Source organism: Neofelis nebulosa, chromosome 9, assembly GCF_028018385.1.
Source record: "Neofelis nebulosa isolate mNeoNeb1 chromosome 9, mNeoNeb1.pri, whole genome shotgun sequence".
In the NCBI taxonomy this organism is placed as follows: domain Eukaryota; kingdom Metazoa; phylum Chordata; class Mammalia; order Carnivora; family Felidae; genus Neofelis; species Neofelis nebulosa.
The window spans coordinates 106,002,094-106,026,060 of NC_080790.1; the positions used below are offsets into that span (position 1 = coordinate 106,002,094).

The following is a 23,967-nucleotide window of genomic DNA, read 5'->3' on the forward strand; positions in this document are numbered from 1 at the left end:
AGGAGGCAGCTGTGCCTGGAGCAAGGGGGAAGTAGTAAGAGATGAAGTCAGAGATGGAACGAAGGTTGGGGAAGTAGATCTCGTAAGGTTCTGAAGGTCACTGACTTTTGCTCTAGTGACATAAGGGGCCCATGCAGGGTTCTGAGCAGAAATTTGACTTGATTTGAATTTTCTTTGTTAAAAAATAAACATGTATTCTGTCTGGTGGCCAATAGCAGACTATATAGGGACAAGGGAAGAGACTAAGAGACCTGCCTTGAGTCTCTGACATGGATCTGGGGGAGAGAGGATGGTGGCTCAGGACAGGTGGTGACGACAGTGGAGGATGTGAAAAGTAGTTGGAACCTGGATATTTTATTAAAATGGAGCCAGGCACCCTCTCTTCCTGAGGGACTAGACACTGGTGTGAGAGAAGGACAGGGTCGAGGACAATGCCAAGGTTCTTGGCACAAGAAACTAAAAGGGAGGACTTGCCCTTACCTCAGTGAGGACAGCTGTGGATAGAATGAGTTTGGGAGAAAATATCTGTAATCCAGGTGTGGGCATGTTGAATTTGAGTTAGCCTGATGGCAAGTGATCTGAATAATGTCGATATTGTCCAACACTGCTGGATATTAGAGTCCCTGAGCTGGGAAAGAGGTCTGGTCTTGATATGCCTTAGTGTAGCATATCCTGATTTAAGCAAATGTATGATAAATGTTGTAACTTACTTGCTCCTTGAAGCCCCACAACAAGCAAAGACAACATCCTCTCAACTTCATTGTCATGATCAGATAGCCTTCTCTGGGGGAGTTGTCACATTTAGACCTGCTCCACAGAAACCTTTCTAAACTTTCTCTTTGCCTTTCTTTACACCTTATTTTAGACAGACTATCCTTTCTCTCCGTGGTAAATTCATGAAGGATTACTTGTACCTTTCTCCAAGGCCTGCCCACTTTGTTTGTTCAAATCCCAAATTGAATCAGTGATGGGATCTGTTTAGAAATGGGGACAATTAAGACTTAGTGCCCTGCGAAGGTCTTTTCACCTGATGATGCTATACAGCAGTATTTGTGTCAGTGTTAGTGGTTAAATTAAAAGAAAACTCAAATGGATAGTAGACAGTTTTTCTTAATTGCAGACCATGCTGTAATAGGCACTGTCCATTTCCTGAAAAAACGAGAGAAAGTCTGAGACCTCTGTCAATAAAAGAAAATAACCATTAGCATCACAAGAGCCAGGTAAGTAAAGGAACAATGCATTAGGGTTGTGATGATATATGAGAAGATTAAGTCATAATTACTATATGATTATAACCTTTAAAGCACATGATATATGGATGGAACACCAAGAAAGTTAAATCTCTATCTTAACATTAAAATGGTTATGGCATATAAAAAGGCTTGTTCAGAGGAAGCTACTATCCAATGCTTGTATGGTTTAAGCTAACAGTCTCCAAGGGGTTATGTGTGAACTAGATGATATAAGGGGTGTGGGAAGAAGATAACTAAGATGTGTAGCTTAGATGTATATTTTAACCTAAATACAGATATTAATCTTTCTAATATTTAAAATATAGATTAGCACTAATAAAATATGGTTCTACTAAAATGTAGATATATTGATGGATAGGATGAATTGTATTTGAGTAATGATGTATATAGTATAAATGTCTCAGCATCCTCTAGGACCTAGATAATATTTGCTTTTGGTTGTGAGAATATTATTTTCTATTCAAACTGGAAATAGAGTTAGTAGCAGAATAAATAAACATTGCTTTGAATATCAAAGCTGAAGAAGCATGAAGTGATTTTTTTATTTTTGGTAAATATTGGCTTAACTTTGTAAATTTCACCCTTTTATATCCTATTTCTTTCTCTTTTTATCTATAATTTTCCTGATGTAATTTAGTGTTTCGGGAAAGTGAACAAGAGGTAAAGAGAGTTCTAGAAGGGTTATTAATGTGACTCTTTCATCTGATTTTGTCCCATACTAATTGCAACTCACTAGGAGCTGCCTTTTCCCCCACAAGTCTAGAAAATTCATTTTTGGTCCTTTGGCCTCATCTCCAGACTGTGCAGAAAATGTGCCTCATGATAACAGTAGCTAGCTCCATGAGAGATTGTTTTAGAGATGGTGCTCTTAAGAATTGGAAGTCTAGTTTAGTATGTTAAAATGTGAATTTTATCATAGAACATACATATTGGAAATAGATGTCAAATACAAATTCATATATGTATTATTTTATTCAGAATTCAGTTTCTTTGTTATTTGAGCTATTAGTAAAGAGCATAGTTTTAGTTAAGATGCATTGATACATTTGCCCTTTGCTGCTAACTGAAAATAAAGGTCTTTAGCAAATAACTTACTAACAATGCTACTTAAATGTTTAGTTGTAATACTAAAGTGACTTTAAGGGACTGTAATAAATTTCCCCTGAAATATTAAAGTTTATGTAAATATAATTTTAAAAAATACATAAAGGTGGGCATATATATATTTCAATATACAAAGGTGGGAAAATATGTAAGGGAGGGACTTTGCATCCCTTCCCCCACCAATGCCAAGTTTTAGAATTGGTAGAATTCTAAAGGAAGGAAGAATTACAATCTATTAATTTAATGCAATACGAACCAAAATGCTAATGTAATTCTGTGAAGTATAAAATCTAATTCCAGAATGTATCTGGGAAAGAAAATGCTCCCAAAACAAAACAAATGAAAAATGTGAAAAAAAGAACAGTAAAGAAAGTTTACCTAGCCAGATACCAAAATTTACTATAATAATTTAAAAAGTGAATTATGAACAAACTTAATTGTATTGCTTAGAGATATGTATATTATATAAAATATGTGTGTATGTATGTGTGTGTATGTGTGTATATATGTATATGTGTATATATATATACACACACATGTAGATTTATATACGTGTGTGTGTGAATGGTTACCTGAAAGTTCACTTTATGCTGTTCATTACACTGTACATATAAATTGATTGCCCTTTCCTGTGTTATTTTGTATTTCACAATAGGAAAATAATGTGATCTAGATCCAGGAATAGACAAATATATTGGTGGAAAGAATTGGTAGTTGAGAAATGGACTCCTGTTTATATGAGAATTTAGGTAGCATTTCCATTTAGTTTAGAGAGGGTGAAAAATCAAATAAATGGGACCATGTAGAAAGATCATCCATGCTTCATTATGTATAGCAAAAGTCAGTTAAAGAACCAGGTGTAATAAAAGAAATAAAAGTATTAAAAATAACATTTGAGAACTTGTTTGTAATCATGGTAAGTTTGTAATACTCCTGAGGCTTAAGAGATGTTAAGACAAAAAACCCCATATCAATAAATTAAATATTAACCTACTTACAGTTCTTTGGATTAATATTTTAGTTAAAAGTTACAGACTTAAAAATAAATACGCATTTTTAGGGGCACCTGGGTGGCTCAGTCAGTTAAATGTCTGATTTTGGCTCATGTCATTATCACGCAGTTTGAGATTGAGCCCTGCATCAGGCTCTGTGCTGATGGCTCAGAGCCTGGAACCTGCTACGGATTCTGTGTCTCCCATTCTCTCTGCCCCTACCCCTCTTGCACTTTGTCCCTCTCTGTCTCAAAAGTAAATAAACATAAAAAATATTTTTAAAAAACACACGCAATTTTAAAGGGATTTTGCCCAATTAATAAAAGCACTCTCCAGAAATTCCTTCATCTTCATACTCACAGAGCTTCACACAGACCTGTCCTCATGCTCAGCCTTCCCAGCCCTTGTTATAATGCAGGAAATACCCTTGCTTGTTGACCCCACAGTTTTTGCTCCAGATTGCACATCCTCAGCTTGGTCATTTTTCCTTTTACACTAGGTTTTTCTCATCACACTATATGTATAAATTGATAGTACTTATCTCAAAAAAGCAACAAGACCCACCGCTGGCAATGGCCCTCATCTTCCATCCTAGCTTTCTGCCATTTCTTTTGCCCTTTCTCCCTGAGATTTAGGAAGACATATACATACAGTTCTACTTATTTCTATCCATTTACTCTTGATTTTACTCAAGTAATTCGTTTCCAATTACAATAACTGATCTTGTCAAGGAAACCAGATACCTTCGTGTTGTCAAATCCAATGAACACTTTCTTTTACTCTTCCTTTATGTCTCAGGTGAAATATTAAACCCACAGAGATCTCTCCCATGTTCACCATACCTAAAGTAGCACTAGCCCCTTTCTACTTCTTTCAACCTTTTGTTTTCTTCCTGGCACATCTTATACTAGGGGCTTATAATGAATGTATCTTTTTTGTCTATTTAATTGCTGTATGACAAACTGTCCCCCAAACAACAAGTGTTTCTCCTCTTATGGTTTCTATGGATCATGAATTCAGGAGCAACTTCACTGGGTCTCTCATTCATGTTCCTTCATGAGATTATAGTCAGAGTATTATTGATTAGGGCTGCAGTCTCTTCTGAAGCTACTGATGGGTTTGGGGGTCAGCTTTTCAGCTTTCTTCTATGGCTGTTGTCAGGAAATCTCCATTCGTTCCTCACCACATAGGCCTGTCTATAGGGCTGCCCAAGTGTTCTCCTCATGGACATCTGCCTTCTCCCTGAGCAAACGAAGGAGGCATGTTGACACACATTGGTTGAATGAGTAAATGGATGGATATACTACTAGACAGCAAAAATGGAGGTATGGAGTTGTTCAGACCAGGGATGAAATTCTGCCTTCTCCTTTCTGCCCTGAACTTTGAGCATATTAATTTCTATGAGCCTAAGTTTTGTCATGTCACCTGTGTTCTGTTAACACCTATTTTCACAGGAATACTATGAGGATGAACTGAGATTGCATATACAAAGCACTTTCTTGAGAATTCAGTACAAAGTAAGCATTCAAATTTTAGTTTACCTGATTTTCCACTGTCTTGCCATTTTCCCCAACACTCTTAACAATAACCATTTCTCCACTATATGATGTCAGAATTTTAAATGCAACTCTTCTCATGATAAATTACTTAAATGATCAGTATTTGAAGAAAAATTGATTTACATTCCATTGGGGGAGATTTAGCATGAATGTATAATCCCTAGCTATTAGGTACCCCCCAAGAGGATTCTAATATGTATATGGGGGAACAATTAACAAATGTGTCAGATGGACAGCCAATTTTTCAGTGTAGGAAGACTACCTGCAGTTTAGAGTCGATATTCTGTCTAAAAGAAATGAATGTGATAATACTTGCACCTAAAGGAAAATGAAAGGATTCTATAGTTACACCATTTATTCCTATGTGAACTGACAGCAGGGTGAATTTGGAAAATTGTTTAGTGAAGGGCATATGAGGCCATGGGACTCTGTGCATGGAAAGGAGCTGTTCAACAACTTTGATTGAATCCCAAACTGTAACAGACTTCACCCAAGCTGTCCTGAAACTGATAACATGTGAGTGAGTATACTGATGCTGTTCTTTTTTTTTTTTTTCTTGAAAGAATCCTAGGTGTAATTTATATTAATGAAAGGCACAGGTGTACATTTTATGGTTATATGAGTTTTCACAAATGTATAGATACGTACAATCCACACTCCAATAAGGATAGAACATTGCTGTCACCTTAAAATATTCTTTATGCCCCTTCCCAGTCATTTACCACAACCCCCAAGGTAACCCTTGGTCTGATTTCTGTCATCATTACATTAATAGCCTATTCTAGAAAGCATGTACTGTCACACCTATAACTATACCTTTGAGGTCCATTGTTGTATATTATCCGTAGTTCCTTCCTTTTTTCTTTGAAAAAAGTATCCCAGCATATGGGTATACCACAATTTGTTGATCCACTCATCTGTTGAACAGTTTCGTTGTTTTTGTTTTTTGGCTGTTATGAATAAAGCCTCAATGAACTATTTTGCACATCTTTTCTTTTGGGTAAATACAGAGGAATGGGTAATAAGGTTAGTGTTGAAATTGTTAAGAAACAGCCAAGGCATTATTGAAAGTGGTTTTACCGTTTTATACTCCCACCAGCTGGGTAGGAGCTGTCCAGTTGCTGAACCCTTCTAACATTTGAGGTTGACTGCCATTTCACTTTTAGGTATACATAATCTCTCCTAGTTAGGTTATATGCATACTCCAGTTTTCTCCAGTCACAACTTTTGCTTTAGTTTCATAAGAGATTTTGGTCTTTGTTTCCTTTTTCTCCCAAACTCTTCTAGTCAGAAGGGTTCCCACCAGATGATGGTGATGGTCTCCTCCAGGGCACGTCTCTAGCCTGCTGGCACTTCCCAGCAGGAAGTGAAACACCTTGTGAAAACACAGGATGTTTTAATCTCCTGCAAAATGGGACACCTCAAGCCAAGGTGTTTTCATCACCTGCAAAATGGGACACCGACAATAACCACCTAGTTGTGGTCATGTGAGAATAAAATGATAAAAATTATTGTGAGAATAAAGTATTAAAAGCACTTAACCAAAGGTACCTCAGGGTCCCACCTCTGCTATCTGTTATTATCATGATGGCTGTTAGAATATTAATGTCTCTATTGTCACTTCTGGTGCCTACTAACTTGGCTCTTTCCCACCTTCTGCCTTTGCTTGCCATATGCTTTTATTTTCTTTCTTTTTGTTCTCTGTTCCATTTCACAGAATAGCCATATTAACTCAACATGTAATCTTCAGGGTTTGGGGTTTTCTTTTTCACTTATAAGACCAGTTAAGAGAAGTGTGACCTACAGCCAACAAAGGTGGGGGGGGAAGTAACATATAATTTACTAGCATAACATGCACTCACTGTCAAATGCTTATCATGTAGAATTGAAAGAGAAAAAAAGGACAAGCCATGTCTCTTTCTACTGTTGCATGTTGTAGTTCTTGGGGTAAAGCCAGCTCATCGTCTAGACAGATCCTCATGAGTGGCCTTCCATACCTTGTTGAATTCATCATAGCCCCTTTTAATTTCGAAGGGTAATGAATCTAATTTCTCAGCATGTTGACTTCTGTATCTTAGTTTGAGTTTTCCCTGCAGACCTTTGAGGAGACTGTGTAAGGTGTACTGGAGTTTTCTCCACTGAGGGGTGAGGAAGTTGGGATATTTATCAACAGTTGCTTGTTTGAAGATTGCTCTTGGAGTCAACTCCCTGGCACTTCCAACTGGCCGTACACACAGGCTGAGCACCACCTCCTTGAACCTCTAGCCAAGGGAAGCAGGAGTAACTTGCTAAGTGAGGAAAGTCTCTGCTGGTGCCCCCAGTGTGGGCCCAGGGGATATGCATGGGCACTGACAGCATCTGCTTTCTTACTTCTCAAACACCAATGCATGTTAACCACATTTAGTACAAAGACTAATGTATGAAAAATAATAGTGCTGCTTTATTAATATTCAACGAGACTCCTGACCACCAGGAATTCCAAATGTGTGTTCTGACAATGACAGCCTCTCTTTGTGGTTATATCCTGGTGCGAAGTCAGGTTATCTTCACAAAGAGATTGGGGCTTTCAGAGCTGGTGACGTGAGCTTCTTGGCTGGTGTCCTTAAGCTCTGTAGACCAATGGCATCCATCCCTGAGCAGGGCTTTTCCTTCATGGGGACAGCCTTGGGCACTCCTGTAAAACACTCAGTCTTGAATCTGATTCTGTTTTTGTCCTTTTACTGTAGACACGTGGCTGACCACTCTCCTCCTCCTAACCGTGCAATTGCTCAGACACAAGCGTGAGGGTTATAATCATAATCCAATTATACCTTCCCCAGGTCACCTTAAATTAGTTCTTAGAGTCACCAGTAATCTCTTAGTCACAGCCCCAGATGGTTTCTCTTCTCCGTGACTTTTGGATTCTTTGTCCTCTCTGCACCAAGGTTACATTTAATTTCAGTTTTGGGGAGATTCTTTAGTGTTACCTCCACCTAGCTTCCTGCTAATATTTTCTTCACAAAATTTGGAGAGTTAGTTAGAAACGCAATCATTTATTTAAAAAAAAATCATTGTTGTCTGCTCATGCTTGACACTGCCATAGTGGAAAGAGCTCTGAACTATGTTAGTTTGAATGCTATGAAAGTAGCAATATCTGACCACTTTTGACCTATAAAATAAGTTTTATATGGGTCTGCTGACATAAAGGCAGTAATTTTCAATGTAAAAACTGAGTTAAGGGGCGCCTGGCTGGCTCAGTCAGTTAAACATCTGACTCCTGATTTCTACTCAGGTTATGATCTCATGGTTCGTGAGTTTGAGCCCTGCATTGGGTTCTGTACTGACAGTACAGGGCCTGCTTAGGATTCTCTCTCTCCCACTCTCTCTTCCCCCTCCTGTTCATACGTGCACACTCTCTCTGTCTGTCTCTATCTCTCTCTCTCAAAAATAACCATGAAAAACAATAAAAAATAAAAACTGAGTCAAGATGTCTGTGTTACTATGATGAGGCTTTTATGTGGCTGTGGCTTCTTGTCTCCCTCCCACCTGTTTGGATCTTACTCACATGTAAAACGGGTTTGGCTAGAAAAATTCTAAGGAGCTTTCCAACAATAGTAGTCTTTGGTTTTATGAATCTTAAGAGAGGCAGGAAAGCTCCAGGATGTGGGTCACTGCTGTGGCTGCCACAAGAAATCCTGCTTCAGGAATCTTTTTCATATTATATATCTACAGTCTTAGGAAAATGGTCTTTCCAGGTATCTGTTTACTCCTAGGAGTTCTCCCCTCTCCTTTTCTAATGTCTCCCTTATTGGACACTTTTTTCTTGCCCTCAAGACTGCTCTAGTCTGAGCTGTCTGTTCCCATGACAGCCTTAAGCAATAGGAGACTCTGGTGACTTGGCATCCATTGATCCTACCACCTTTACACCATTCCTCACCCCCTTCATGTCCTTTCCCCCTGTTCCAGCTCAGATTCTAGTCTCACCTCCATTATTATAGCTCCTTTCTTGCCTACACGTGGTATACATTTCCCCTTTCTCCTTTTCTCTGCACTTGGCCACATTCTAGCCCTGATTACATTCAACTCTTGACTCACTTGCTGCCTGCACTTGCCCAGCTAAACACAGCTGGAGAAAACCCTACCACTGTGTTGGCTGGTTTCACTTTCCATTCATGACCACAAACCACCCAGGAGCCCTTTGAGCTGCTGGGCATCTGATGATACTTCCTGAATCCATTTGGTCTCTTGTCTTAGGTACCTGTTCCATACCTTCTCTTCTGTCTCATTTCTACTTGTACCTGATATTCTTCTTGTTTCATGAAGAAAAGAGAAACCATCAGAGTAGAATGCCCCCTTGCCACCACCATCACACTACCAATTTTGATTCTGCATCTATGGTCTCTGCCTTGTTACCTTTTCTCTGAATGAACTGTTTAGTTCTCCTGCCAGGGCCATAGGGTCAAACCTTCCACTTAGGAAGCAGAGTGCCATCCTTTCTTGCTTGCACTCTCAACTCTTCCTCTCTCCTGAACCATCGGTTTTACCTTTCTGCATCACCCACATTTATGCTTATTTTTTTCCTTTTAAAACATTCTCTAGAATTTCCAGCTATCATCCCCGTTTTTCTATTCCCCTTTAGAACAAAATTCCTCAGTAGAACCATTCACACAGTTCTGCAGTCACATCATTGCATGGTCTCCTAGTTCTGTATACCACCAGCTACTGCTGATGACTTTGGACCAGTTTCAGTTTTTAAAGAGCTTATCCCTCTAGAAATAATGCATCTTAATACCAGAGGCCAACTCACATGGGGGAATGGCTGGTTTGTGGTTTCAAACAGATGAAAAGAAGACGAAGAGTAGGCATATATTTAGAGAAAAGTGAAACCATTCAATTCCATCACCTTTGTTGAAGCATTTCAGTTTACCCCGTACCTTCAATGTGCTCTCTCTAGCCCGCAGCTGAGCTAAAGGCACATTAAGTCTGTCTAACTGGGCTTGAAGGAAAGCTTGGAGACCATTTGTTCTCTTAAACCTCTTTGGTTTGCAATTGTCAGATTCAATTTTGAGGTGAAGAGTTCAGAGCGTCATTGAAAGTTAGGAAAAGGGGAAGAGCTATAGCCCAATCTGATAAATTATGTCAAAGTCTTCACCCTGTAGCAGTTGTAGCAAAGAAGTATTTTTAGTCTGATAGCTGAGGGGTAGAGCATGTCACAGGGACACCGTATATTGATGCAGACTGGCTGGGATACAGAGGAATTAGTATACTCTCTGCCTTGTATTTTGATGGCATGCTTTATTCCATGGGCAAACTTTGCAGGTAAGATTGGAAATCTTACATCCACACACTTGGAAATGGGTCTGCTTCAGTGTCCCTATAGTGATGCCATGGTTCAAGTCACACCCTGTCTGCCTATCTTTGCATTCATCTAACAAATGGTAATTATGCCACATTTGCTGTGCTGTGCGTCTGATTAGTTAGACGTTCAGGCCTAGTAAGTTATAGCTCTGTGGTCATTGGCTTATTTTGAAAATGTTTAAACATTGCAGTTAGAGGGAATTCAGGGAAGGTGTCAGTCTGGAAGGCATAGTATTATCTTTTACAATCCTCTTACAAACATGGGGCAATTAGATAGCAAAGCTGGAAATCCACGGACAATGATTAGAACAAAACTAGGTGACAGGCTGTCCCCTGGAATCCCAAGTATAAGTAAGACAGGCCAGACCCCCAGTGCCACAAGACCTGCTTGGTATCCATGTGTAGCAGGAAGAAATAAGGGGAAGGAGCAGAGGGACTGAAGGACTACCCAACTGAGACATCTAAAACTAGGCAATAGGTACCCGGTGGAAAGTGTAAATATTGCCTGGAAATGTGTTTCTTCTTTAGTCTTTTTTTTTTTTTTTTTTAAGCACTTACTGATTGTCCACATTCTGCCAGGCCCAGTTTCAGATACCAGAGAGGGCATGTCAAACATGATAGAAAAGGTCTCTCTATTTTTAGGGTTTTTAAAGTTTTTTTTTTTTTTTAAATTTTATTTTGACAAAGCGAGAGAGAGAAAGCAAGCAGGGGAGGGGCAGTGAGAGAGGGAGACATAATCCTAAGCAGGCTCCATGGTGTCAGCCCAGAGTCCCAATGCAGGGCTTGAACTCCTGAACTGGGAGATCATGACCTGAGCCAAAATTAAGAGTTGGAAGCTTAACCAACTGAGCCACACAGGTGCCCCTATTCTTAGGTTTATTTTTATGTGGAGCTTATGTTCCAGAAGAGAAACATATAGACAAAATTTTGGAGACATAGGTGTGCTGAAGAAAATAAAAGGGCAGTGGGAAGGGGCCTTGGGTGTAGAAGTTCTGTTATTACAGAATAAATAGAGATTTACAAATTCCATTGAGGGGGTGACATTTGAGTAGACCAATAACTTAGGGGACCCAATTTAATAAAGAGAATGATTAGGAAAACCTTTGCTATGATCTGAATGTTTGTGTCCCCCCAAATGTCATATGTTGAAGTCATGATTCCCAACAGTGAGGGTATTAGGAGACAGGCTTTTGTGAGGTGCTTAAATCATGAGGGTGGCACCCTCACGAATGAGATTAGTGCCTTTATAAAAGGGGCTTCAGAGAGAGCTCTAGTCCCTCCCACCATATGACGGTACAGCGAGAAGGTGAACCAGGAACAGGACCCTCACCAAAACATGACCATGCTGGTGACTTGATCTTAGGCTTCCCATCTGTCAGATCTGTGAGCAATAAACTTGTTTGTATACCACCCAGTCTGTGGTATATATAGCATCCCTAATAGACTAATACAGCCTTGTTGTTTATTTGATGCAGTGTTGAAAATTATTCACTTAAATAGGTTAATCATTCTGCTTTGCAATCTTGATATTCAATTTTTTTTCCTTATCGAATACCAAGGCTGCCTTCATCCAAAATCGGACTGAGTAATTTTGATGACACAACTACCCGAGGCCAAACAAAAATGATATTTATTATTTCCAAAACAAAAGAGCCAGAGGGACTTCTAAGATTGGTGCAGTGATTCAACCTTGTCATCAGAGATCCAGCTCTGCTACCCACAGGTGTTGGTTAAGATGGCGGTCATAGTTCCAGGCATCCAGGTCTCACACAGCTGTATCTTAATATAAGAAGGAGAAATAAAGTCTGCTCATCTCTTTTCTCTCTTGTAGCTTCTCTTTCTCACCTTTCTCTCTCAAAACAATATTTTATTGAAGTGTATTATACACACAGAGAAGTGTACATATCCTAAGTATACAGCTTGATGTATTTTCACAAACTAAACGCATCTGGTATCTAGCACTCAGATCAAGAAACAGAATATAATTAGCACCCAAGAAGTCTGTCAGAGCCCCCTTTTCCATAACTGCCTTCTCCAAGTGTAACTAGTTGTGTAATTTTAAATTTCTAACACCACAGATTAATTTGCCTGTTTTGAAGTTTAACCTAAATAGAACCACATACTAAGTACTGTCTTGTGTTGGCTTTTTTCACTCATTATGTTTGTGAGGTTCACAGGCATTTTTTGTGTATGGTTGTAAATTGCTTTCATTGCTTGATAGTGCTCTATTGTCCATTCTGTTGATGAGCATTTGAATAGTAAGCAGTTTTGTTGTGAGTAGTGCTGCAGTGAACATTCCAGCACATATCTTTTAGTGATCGTATGCCTGCATTTCTTTTGGGTATACTGTATAACTGTTCCATTTTTAGTAGAGAATTCTTTCTTGATGTTCTATATCCTATTTCCTCTCAAGCTTTATTGGTCAATATTGAGTCATATGCCTATCTCCTATTTGCAGCAGTCCCTGGGAAAGAAAGTAGTCAGTGATAGGCCATTAAACATTGAACAACCAGCTCTCTGCGTGAAGATTTGGGAAGTGGGGCTGATCTGTAGTATTTGCCAGTTTCCTTGGTGTAAATACTTCCACTGTGGCCAATTTCTAGGTACCTACGTTACATCAACTGGCTTGCAAAGCAGCTCTCCTAACCTAGTACAGGCTGGATCCAGCATACCACTAATTCTCATTTTTACCATTTAAAGTTGAAGTTTGGCTCTGCCAGAAAAAAAAAAAAAAAGGCAGGGGAAGGGTAGAGAAGGTTGTTATCAAGGATAAATTAATAGAACACCATTCTGTTCCAAAGATTGTTCTTGTAAAATTCTGACTATTGATGAAAACTGGTTTTTAGAGACTGTTAGAATATACTAGATTTATGCTGTGATTATATCCCCAAGTTACAGCAGCTCAATACACAAGTCATTTTTCACTCACACCCTGTTCTCAATAGATGAAGCAACCCTCCAGGGCTGCTGTTCTCAATGCGTTGATTCAGCAGCCTTGGTGGGTCCTGTGTTAGGACTCTTCATTTAAACACTCAGGCTCCATGGCCATTGGAGCAAAGGAGAGACGTCAAGGTTATGCATGGATGTGTAGGAGCTTTAGCTCAGAAATGACTTGTCACTTCCACTCAGAGGTCATTGGCTAGAACTGGTTACCTGGTCCCTCCACACTGCAAAGGCAGTTGGCAAATGTGGGAGGTCACTTGGGATATTTGACGCACTGTAAATGTCTCTGCCACATAGAGACCATCCACTCAGGGCCATGTGTTTTTGGTTTTGTTTAAGTCTTCTTTTAATTCATTTCTGTTTATTTCCATTCTTGCCTTTATCTGAATTATTTTAGAAAATAACTGACAGCTGTACTCAAAGAATTATCCTCTAGTAATGCATTTTCTCAACAAATAGAAAAGCAGAGAAACTCTTTATTAAACAATAATAGCATCAGTTGTAATGAATATTTTTGATATATGAGTGATGGGCTTTTATGTTGGACTCTATCTCTTGTATGTATAATGCTTGAAGCATAATACTTTGCAAACACCATAGTAATTAATGTAGGCAAGTCATTAGTGGATGCTAAAACCACTGGGTTAAAGGTTGTTGGGCAAGAGAAATATTCACATAGTTTTAAAACTATCATCCACAGGGGCACCTGGGTGGCTCCATCAGTTAAGTGTCTGACTTTGGCTCAGGTCATGATCTCACAGCTCGTGAGTTCGAGCCCTATGTTGGGCTCTGTTCTGACAGCTCAGAACACGGAACCTGCTTCAGATTCTGTGTCTCCCTCTTTCTCTGCCCCTCCCCTGCTCACACCCTGTCTCTCCTTAAAAAATAAACATTAAAAAAAGTATCATCCACAGATGATTTATTGCCTACAACAGGGAAAGATACCATTAAACTGCAGATATTTGGCAGACATTGCTCTTTCCAACTGATCAAATTTAATACTGTCAATAATGGGACATATTGAAACCATGTACCCTATAAGATGCATTAAGAAAGGATGTAATGTCATCTATGCAGTGTTTATTCCAAAACTTAAGGTAATCATGAGGAAATATATTGGACAAGCCAAACTGAGAATGATTTTTGAAAAAAAATTCAGTTATACTCTTCTAAAATGTCAATGACACAAAAGCCAACACGTTGGTATAGATTAAAGGCATCTCAAGAATCTTTGTGATCAAATGCAGTGTGTGGTTCTGGATTGGATTCTGGAAAAGTGAAGCTATAAAGGACATTATTGGGACAATGTGGAGATTTAGATTATAGACTAAACATTAGATAGTAATAGTGTATCAATGTTAAATTTCCCAAATATGATCAATATATTGTGGTTACATGGGAATATGACTTTGGCCTTAGGAGAAATGTTCTTAATACTCATGAGTAAAGTGTCATATATGCAAATAGCTTTCAAATAATTCCCTGGAAAGTATATGTATATATCAGTATATGTAAGTATGTTTAATTATGTACACAGCATACAGATATACATAGAGCTAGGGAGATAGAGACAGAAAAAGCAAATGTGGCAAAATGTTAGCCTTTGGCTAATGTAGGTGAAGGCTACATATGCATAAATGTTCTATTCTTGCAACTTTTCTACAGTTTTGATATTTTTCAGAATAAATTGAGAAAATGCAGTTGATTCCATTTATTCTACAGTTTTACAACTCAATCCATTCTGTAATATTTTGGCCAAAGTCTTACTGGGATCAACTCCACTGTGTTTAATCTGTATTTGTCTAGTTATCTGGTGAGAATTGAGCTTTAAGAGGAAGGATTCTTAGCAATCAGCACTCTACCCCGAAGACACGTGGAACAAGGGAAAGATCCCATCCAGAGAAAATCTTATGTGTGTTTGGATTGATACAGCATCATGACTGCACAGGATTAATTTTCTATGAGAAACAATGACTTCAGGAAGAGTAAAACTAGACATAACTTCCCCCTTTATCATTTCTGTCAGTTTAGATCAGCCTATGGTATTACCCAAAACTGGGGGGAAAATCTTTGTCTAACTCTTGAATAACACTGGTGATACTTGATATGCTTATGTTGTAAGGAAAGCAATTCAGCATAATCTCTGGTGCCAAATGAATAAGCTGTGCTTCTGCAACAGGCCCTGTTATTTTGTGGAAAGAGTATCAATGTTGGTTGAATTGATACAGATGATGAACTTCAAAAAGAAGCTGAACTCAGATAAATATGCATTTTCTCTAAACCATCAAAAACTTGAAATTCTGTGCTGGGAACTTCTGGGAGCATTCTGTGAGAAATAGGCTGATGGGTTTCTGGAAGCAACATTGATACTCATCATGTCTTTTAGGAGTCCAAATCCAAAAGTGAGAACAGCAGATTTGTGTGGGATAGTTTTGCTCAGAATTGAAAACAACAGTCATTTTTTGGGTTGTTCCCAGGATGGATTGTTGATCAAAGTGATCATTAAACCCTCAATACTGGCACTTCTTGTGAATAGCATGGAGAAATAAATGATGAAGTTTTAAGATGTTTTCATTATTTTGTCATTGCCCTAAAAGTCTGGAATGAGCTTTTTAATCTTCTCTTTGTTCTTTAAAAAAAAATTTTTTTTAATGTTTATTTTGAGAGAGAGAGAGAGAGAGAGAGAGAGAGCGCGCGAGCGCACGAGAAAGCGCACAAGTGGGGGAAGAACAGAGAGAGAGGGAGACACAGAATCTGAAGCAGGCTCCAGGCTCCGAGCTGCCCGCACAGAGCCCAGTGCAGGGCCCAGACTCGTGAGTGGCGAGATCATAACCTGAGCTGAAGTCAGACACTCAACAGACTGAGCCACCCACTTCTCTTTTTTCTTATTCTTTTCTTTTCTTTTCTTTCTTTTTTTGTTTCTACTTTTTGAAACACATTTTTTAAAAAAAAATATTTGTGGTAAATAGGCCTCACAGGGCTGGAATGCTCTGGCTGCCACAGCTTTTCATAAAGCCACACAGCAAGGGCATCCACACTGTTTGATTTAATTACACGTACTTAAATACAAGCCCTGGATAAAATGAGGTAGGGGCATACCTCTCAGTAGAGTAGCAGTTTATCCCGATGTGAAGTTGTGCACTTACCTAAAAGTTTTATTGACTAAATGGCTCATAGGTGGATGTTGAATAGAGAATGACGTGGTTGTTTCCATAATTTGGCTATTGTTGAAAGTGCTGCTATAAATGTGGGGGAGGGGAAAGAAAAAAAAGAGAGGGAGGGAGCCAAGCCATAAGAGATTCTTAAAAACTGAGAACAAACTGAGGGTTGATGGGGGGTCGGAGATGGGCATTGAGGAGGGCACCTGTTGGGATGAGCACTGGGTGTTGTATGGAAACCAATTTGACAATAAATTTCATATTAAAAAAAAAAAAGAGGATGACATGGTTGGTATACATTGTGACCTGAATGTAACCTTAGGTACAAAGCTTGAAATAGTCTCTTGATGTTTTATAAGATCCTCTTCTCCAGGATCCAACATTCTGTCACCAGGCAACATTGTCTTCCTGCCTCCAGGGAGTCATTCCCAGGTGTGTTTGAGTAAATGTGGTAACAGCACTCCTTGTGGGCTTCACAAAAGACACCTGCATGGGACTGGAGGTACCTCCCTTCTGGACATTGTTCACTGGGTATGGTCTACACTCAAGGTGCAGCTTTGTGCAGAACAGGTACTCAAATGGAGGTCCATGTGCTGGTGGCATCGTCGTCACCTGGGGGCTTGTTTGAGATGCTAGCTCAGAATCCTTGGGAGTGGAGCTCAGGAATGTGTTTTTCTTAAATTTATTTATTATTATTATTATTTAATGCTTGTTTTGAGAGAGAGAGAGTGAGAGTGTGCATGCACAAGCATGAGTGGGGGAGGGGCAGAGAGAGAGAGGCAGGAAAGCCCAATGTGGGGCTTGAACTCACAAACTGTGAGATCATGACCTGAGCCGAAGTCAGCTACTCAACCGACTGAGCCACCCAGGCGCCCCAGGAATGTGTGTTTCCACAAGCTCTCCTGGATAATTCCATGAAGTCTAACAACCTCAGATTTCCATTAGGTGTGAAATGACAATCAGACATACAGCTTTACACTTCTCTGAAGATAATCTTGATCATTTTTTTACGCTGCAAGTAAAAGTTGTTTCCCAAAACGCAAATGAGTAAACACTTATGTATAAGATATGATAAGAAGGAGATTGTTACAAATGGACATGCGCTACAAAGTCATTTCCTTAAAACATGGCATTATTAGATGCTTAGCAGTGAAAAGAACAATAGAGGCAAAGCTAGATTTCGCAACATCTAGGGGAACTGTCATACACCAGATTTTTTAAAATTTTATTTCCTTGTAACATTGTAGGACACGATGTTAAGTGTTATCTTCCTCATTGGAATTTTTCTTATAATGGATACTTGCTTTCTCATTAAAAGTTCTTAAGGAGCTAAGCAAAGATTACATTAGTGTGTAACTCCTCAAGGGACTGTTGTGTCTGGAATCACGAAGGGTTCAGTCCCTTTTAGAAAGCAGGCTTTGAACTAAACTCAGTCCTGGAACCTGTTCCTATGTTGATAAAAGCTTCGCTGCCTTTGTCTTTCTTTTCCTTAGACATGGCCTCTGGGCAAGAGTCAAAGCAGACAGTTCATGGATAAGTGAGCGTCTGGACTGGACTGAGGCATTTCTTGTCCTTACCGCGGTGGAGATTTCTCCTGCATGGACAGAACACATTTTCTTTTGATAAACTGCTATGTTGTTTCTAGTTTGCCCAAATTCAGTAGTGAGATGGTAAATGTTAGCAACCTGCTGTGCTGGGGTTGGGGAGGTAGTCTGTAGCATTGGCTGATTTTTGTGATGCTAATACTCCCACCATGGCCAATTTCAGGCTAACCAACATGATGTCACTGGAGTGGAGCTGGGACAACCGGCTGTCACTGTCCCATGCCAGCTGGCCTCAGCATACCACTGCCCAAATTACATCCTTCCCAGCACTCTGAGATTGAAGAAGGTGGGAATTGAGCTAGCCCTTGGAGGACATGGGTGGGAGCGGGGAGATCACTTTTGGTTCACAGGCTTGGCATGTGGGGAGGGAGACAGATCTCTGGTTTTCAGTAGGTGAGAAAATACATTGCTGTATTTGAGCCAACTGCTTTCCATGCTAATGTACTGGCCCCTGTGTTGGGGAGCTTTAAAATGTTAAAATGTTGGATTCTAGGGTGGCTGTGGCAAAAAAAAAAAAAAAGTTGGATTCTGTGTTTTTGTTAATATGATGAGTTACCACAAAGCATAAGGCTGGGCAGGACCTCACACGGCAGATTTTCAGATAAATGACATAGCAATCACCCTTTTTCCCAGCCAAGGCTGCAGCAAGAGCAAAAGCCATATGTGAGCACAGTTCTTCATTGTTCTAGAAGGCCGTTAAAAGCATACATTTGCTCTTGTAGGAGAGAATAAAAGAGCCTGAAATCCAAATAAGACTAGGAAATAGCTTCCAGAGGCAACATAATTTCTGAAGCAAACTCCTCCTCCTCAGAGAATCATGTTCATACACCAAGAACAGCAAATGTGCACATTTACTTTTGTCAGTACCTGAGTAACCAAGGTATTTGGAGAGAAGGGGAAAGGTATTCAAGTAAACGTTTAAAAACAGAGCAGCATGAAGGAAATCAGTAGAACTGGGGATAAGAATTCTTTTAGAAGTCCTGGAATGTGGAAGGTTTGTTTCATATGTTTACACAGTTCTTGAAATAGGGTCATTTTATGAGGGGAGAAAGTGATGAGGCACCTGATCTACAGATTCAAATCCATGTTGAAGTATGACAAAACCCTCTGTTAAATCTCAGAATCTCTGAACTTTGGTATCTCTTCCAAAAAGTCAGAACTTCGCAAACAGAATCAAAGAGGGCAGAGCATAAAATCTTAATGAGTGGATTGGTGGAATCCAATAACATATCTAGAAGGAAGACAACTCCATATTAGATTTGGTGACATTTAATGTTTATGTTTTTATTTTATATTCACATATTTTTATCCCATCTTGGATAAGGCAGAGCAATAAGTTTGATGAGCAGGAGGAGAATATCACCACACTTTTGTGTTAATGAGTTAAGTTTATGAAGAGTTGAAATGGAACTGTTTGGCAGATTAAAAGGTGTAGAGTGTGTCTAGAAGGTATTTTTTTCTGTATTGTAATTTGGGTTCCACCAGATGCAGACCTTGAGAGTGAGTTCTAATACAAGTATAATTTCTTGGAAGGAATCCCAGGAAATATCTGGGTGAGTAGGAGTGATGGAAGTGAAAGAAGTCAGTGAAGAGTATATTATTGAGTAAGCTGTCCTTAGGGGAACCTGGTACTCAATCCTGCTGGAGAATTTCAGGAAACAGGGATTGTCCTAAACAAAAAGGCAAGAAAATGGGTGTATTTATTCATCTCACTTTCTGCCATTGGTTGAAGGTGGCTTCTGAGGTCATTAACTATTTAAAATTACTGTCTTGCTTTAGCCTGATAGATGCCCTCTGGGAAGTAAGGGGTTTGCAGTAAGGAGTCTTCACTGTGCAGAGGCAGGACATTCCTTAGTGCATCACTGTCCAAAAAAGTTTAATGCGAACCACTAATGTCATGTACCTGTGTAATTTAGGATTTTTTAAGAGCCAGTTGAGTAATAAAAAGACCCAGGTGAAATTAATTGATGTATCTTTTTAAAAAAATTTTTTTAATGTTTATTTATTTTGAGACAGAGACAGAGCATGAATGGGGGAGGGGCAGAGAGAGAGAGGGAGACACAGAATCTGAAGCAGGCTCGAGGCTCTGAGCTGTCAGCACAGAGCCCGACGCGGGGCTTGAACTCACGGACCGTGAGATCATGACCTGAGCCGAAGTCGGACGCTTAACTGACTGAGCCACCCAGGCCTCCCAATAGATGTATCTTTTATTAAAATTGTTTTTAAGTTTGAGAGAGACAGAGATAGCATGAGTGGGGGAGGAATAGAGAGATGGGGAGAGAGAGAGAATCCCAAGCAGGCTCCACCCTGTCAGCGCAGAGTCCGACGTGGGGCTCAAATTCAGGAAACTCTGAGACCATTACCTGAGCCAAAACCGAGAGATACTTGGCCAACTGAGCCACCTAGGTGCCCTTTAATATATCTTTTAGACTAGTACATCCAAAACCTTATTTCTACCTGTGGACAACAAAAATTATTGAGCTATTTTACTTTTTTGCCCCAGGGTTTTGAAATTTGGTGTGCATTTTCCATTGATGGCATTTCTTATATCTCAACCCACACTACCCACTTTTCAAGTGCTCTGTAGCCACATGGGGCCAGTGGCTACTGCATTGAGCAGTACAGTTCTCGGGGAAAGGGCCAGTGTTTGACTTACTGTTAACTGCATTTGGGGGGCATGTGTCCGTTATACTTGGAGTCACCTCCCAAATTAATTCTACCCAGTACACTGGGGAACCAAATACGCAAATTCCATTTTTGGCTCAACTGAGGCTCTACTTTCTCAATTAGATTATGTTCCTTGGATTTCTCAAGATATAAAACCCAGGAATTGCAGGCTTCTGCTTATGTTACAGAAGTATTGTGATCTATTGACATTTTGAAGGCTTTAACATTTTTAATGTCTTTGAAAACATGTGTCTGCTGTCTCCATTAATAGATCAGTGTAGTTTTACTAGTAAAAATTAGGTGCTCATTTATCTTTTGCTTTCTCCCTCTACCTGCCAAATACTGATCGAGCACCTTCGTTGGGCCATGCACAATTGAGGCCCTCTGACCCTTCAGGAAAGAGACAAAGACTCTACCTCCATGGAGTTCACAGTTTGGTGGGGGAAGACCCAGTAAACAGAACACCATATAAACAAGTTCCATGAAGAACAGGGTCATTTAAAAAAACAATTTATTACTTTAGAATGGTTTAAGGCTCACAGCAAAATTAAAAGGAAAGTACAGAGATGTCCATGTACCTTCTATCCCCACACATGCACAACTGCCCCCATCAAATCACCCACCAGAGTGTGTATTTATTACAGTTGGTGAACCTGCATGGACACATTATCATCCAAAGTCCATAGCTGACATTAAGAGGAAGAGGTTTTAGCAAATGGTTTTTGCAGGGTGTTACTCTGCTTTCTCTTGATCAAATGCCATGTGTAAAACTCAGCATGTATAAAAATTAACAAGTTGGATAGTGGGTATTCAAAATCTTCTTAAAAGAGTATTTCTCACTTTTCAGAACTTGTCACCTAAGGGTTCCTTTTACTTAGAGCCTTGATTTAGATTTGTTAATTTACAGGGGACCTTTAGGGACTTTACTGTAAAATGCGTTGCACTAACTCTGGTTAGGAAGATATTCACACTGCCATATTTTGCCTTTCCTGGTGCCTAGTTTATGGGAATTAAGCATCTTGCTTTCCCAGGGCTGTCAGGTGCTGAATCACTGTGCCATCTTCGTGGTGTAAACTTTGTAGGCCTTTGAAAAGTAGCTGCCAGCAGGGCAGGTCAAAGACTTTACATTTCCATATTTCCAGATGAACCCTAGGAGGTATTTGAGTTGCTAATGTGAGTGAGGCTATGGTTTTCTCTATTAATTAAGGTTGTTTTATTCATTGGGTGAAAACATTTAATAATTTAAAGATGATGTTTTCAAGCATAATCAACTTTTGAGGTTGGAGACGCCAAAGAAAAAAATGTTAACTCTAAGCATTGGCACTTGGAAAGATTTTACTGCAGCTGATTACATATGCAGGGTATTTCTGGAGTTATGCTAGGAAGATTCTTTCAGTAGGATTTAACTGGCTGAGTATAATAGAGTGTTTTATTACATAATAATTGCCTTTAATGGGTGTGGGCATTTCATTTGGCTATTGGAATCATGCTAACGTAATTCTAATTGAAAAGATTACATTTACTTTTAAACATTTTTAACACATCAGATTGGGTCAGTGGATTCAGTATTGAGGATCATACATTTTGTTCTCATAGATCTCATTTTCTAGGGTGTATGGCTTTCTGAAGCTTCTTTAAGTCATTTCCCAGTAGACAAAAGTAGCTATTGGGTTGCTTTCTATACATCTTCTTTCTTAATTTGTCACTGGTTGTGAGCAAAATAGAAAAGGACGCTGGCTATCTTAAGCAAAAAAAAAAAAAAAAAAAAAAGACTTCCTGGAAAGAGTGGGATTAAGAGAGTTGGTAGAAGCCTTGAGCCTTGAGCTTTGCAAAGGGGCAGGAGCCGAGGGGTGCCATAGGGGTGGTTTAGGTTGGGGTTTCTAGAAGCAGAGCCTGAGATGAAGATTCTTGTACAAACGACTTAGGGAATGCTCTCTGGAGAAAACTATAAGGGAGTGAGGGAAACAGAAAAGGGCCTGAGAAGGTGTCGAGTGGAAAAAAATGAAGGTTCAGGTGAAGTGTAGCCTGAGCTGGCTTCCAGAGGGAGCTCTGGAGCTCATCAGAGAATAGTTCCAACTTGTGGCATAGTGCCAGCTTCTTGTGTTCCTGTATCAGTCAGTCACTGGCTATAGATTGCCTCTAGATGGAGCATAACCTCCCAGGCAATGATGTCTTGGTGAAGTGGTTATCTAGGTGAGAGGAGAAACAGATCTATAGTATTTGCCAATTTCCACGGTGTAAATACTCCCACTACGGCTTCTTTCAGGCTACCAGTGTGAAGTTACTGAATGTACACTTGTGGGGAATGTGAGCTGTAGCTTGCACAATAAGCTCTTGTGAGCTAGTATGAGCTGGATGCAGCAGATCACTGTTCCCAGGTATCTCTTGGAGAAGGGCTAGCTGTGTGGTGAGGGCAAGTCTTTGGAGAAAGGGGCAATTATAAGCTGTTAGCAGCCAACACTCACAGCAGCTGGGGATAGGCACACTAGCCCGCTAAAGATCTGAGAAAGATCTAGAGGCTGATGCAACATGGGGAACATGGAGAGCCTCACACAGCGGGAACAGGAAGGTCAGCGAGCAGGCCCCTGTTGCTGCTTTCACTGCCTCTTTAGTGATCCAGTCCCTGCCATTGCATTGCTCACTGAAAATGCAAAATCTTGAAAGAAGGTATAAATTGTTCTGCTCAAGGCACATGTCCCCTCTGGTTGTACCAGGAAAGTATGAGGAAAGGTGTAGTCCACTGTCCTTCAGTAGTAGAAGGGAAGCATTAACTTCCTGTAAGACCAGACAAGACTTGTGGGAATGATGATTCCCAGAGAGGAGGCTGGGGAACTCTTATTGGTGGGCAATGGAGGCTGCGTAGCATCAATGGAAATTTTTACTATGTATGGAGTAGAGGTTGGCATAATTGTAACAAAAGGAACTAACATACCATTTTTTTTTTTTTACTGAATGCCAATACTCATTTGCTGGCAATTGTTTTAGCTAGTCCATATATGGTGGCAGAAATCGTTGGTTGCCTGCTTCCCTAGTAAACCTTTCTCTTAAACTTCCTCCTTGATGGCAGAATCCTACTCTCTTTAAAGAAGCTAAAAAATGCCACATAGTGACTTTGCCAGCATCCTTGGCACAGAGGGCATAGGCATATGACCCAATTCTGACCATTGGGTCCTGAGTGGAAGTCTTCAGGGAGTGAACCTTCTGAGAAACATTTTTCCCTTATGTGATAGATGGGTAAAGGGAAACCCCCAACACCTTTTCTTCCTGCTTTGCATGAAGTCATGTGAGAACACAGTGCTTAGAGCTGTGGTAGCCATCTTGTGATGAGTGGAAAGCCAAGAAAAGCACAG

At 39.8% G+C, this 23,967-nt stretch overlaps 1 protein-coding gene across 5 annotated transcripts in view; it reads left to right on the plus strand.

Annotated features, from left to right (window-relative positions):
• Positions 1-23,967, plus strand: part of PAK5 (p21 (RAC1) activated kinase 5) — a 317,484-nt gene that overhangs the window by 88,550 nt on the left and 204,967 nt on the right. The window contains exon 2 of one of the 5 annotated variants that reach the window (XM_058684897.1): positions 1,121-1,220. The exons of the other annotated variants lie outside the window; for them this stretch is intronic. The gene's annotated coding sequence lies outside the window, so the exon portion shown is untranslated. The remainder of the gene's footprint in view (positions 1-1,120; positions 1,221-23,967) is intronic. 5 annotated transcript variants of the gene reach the window in all.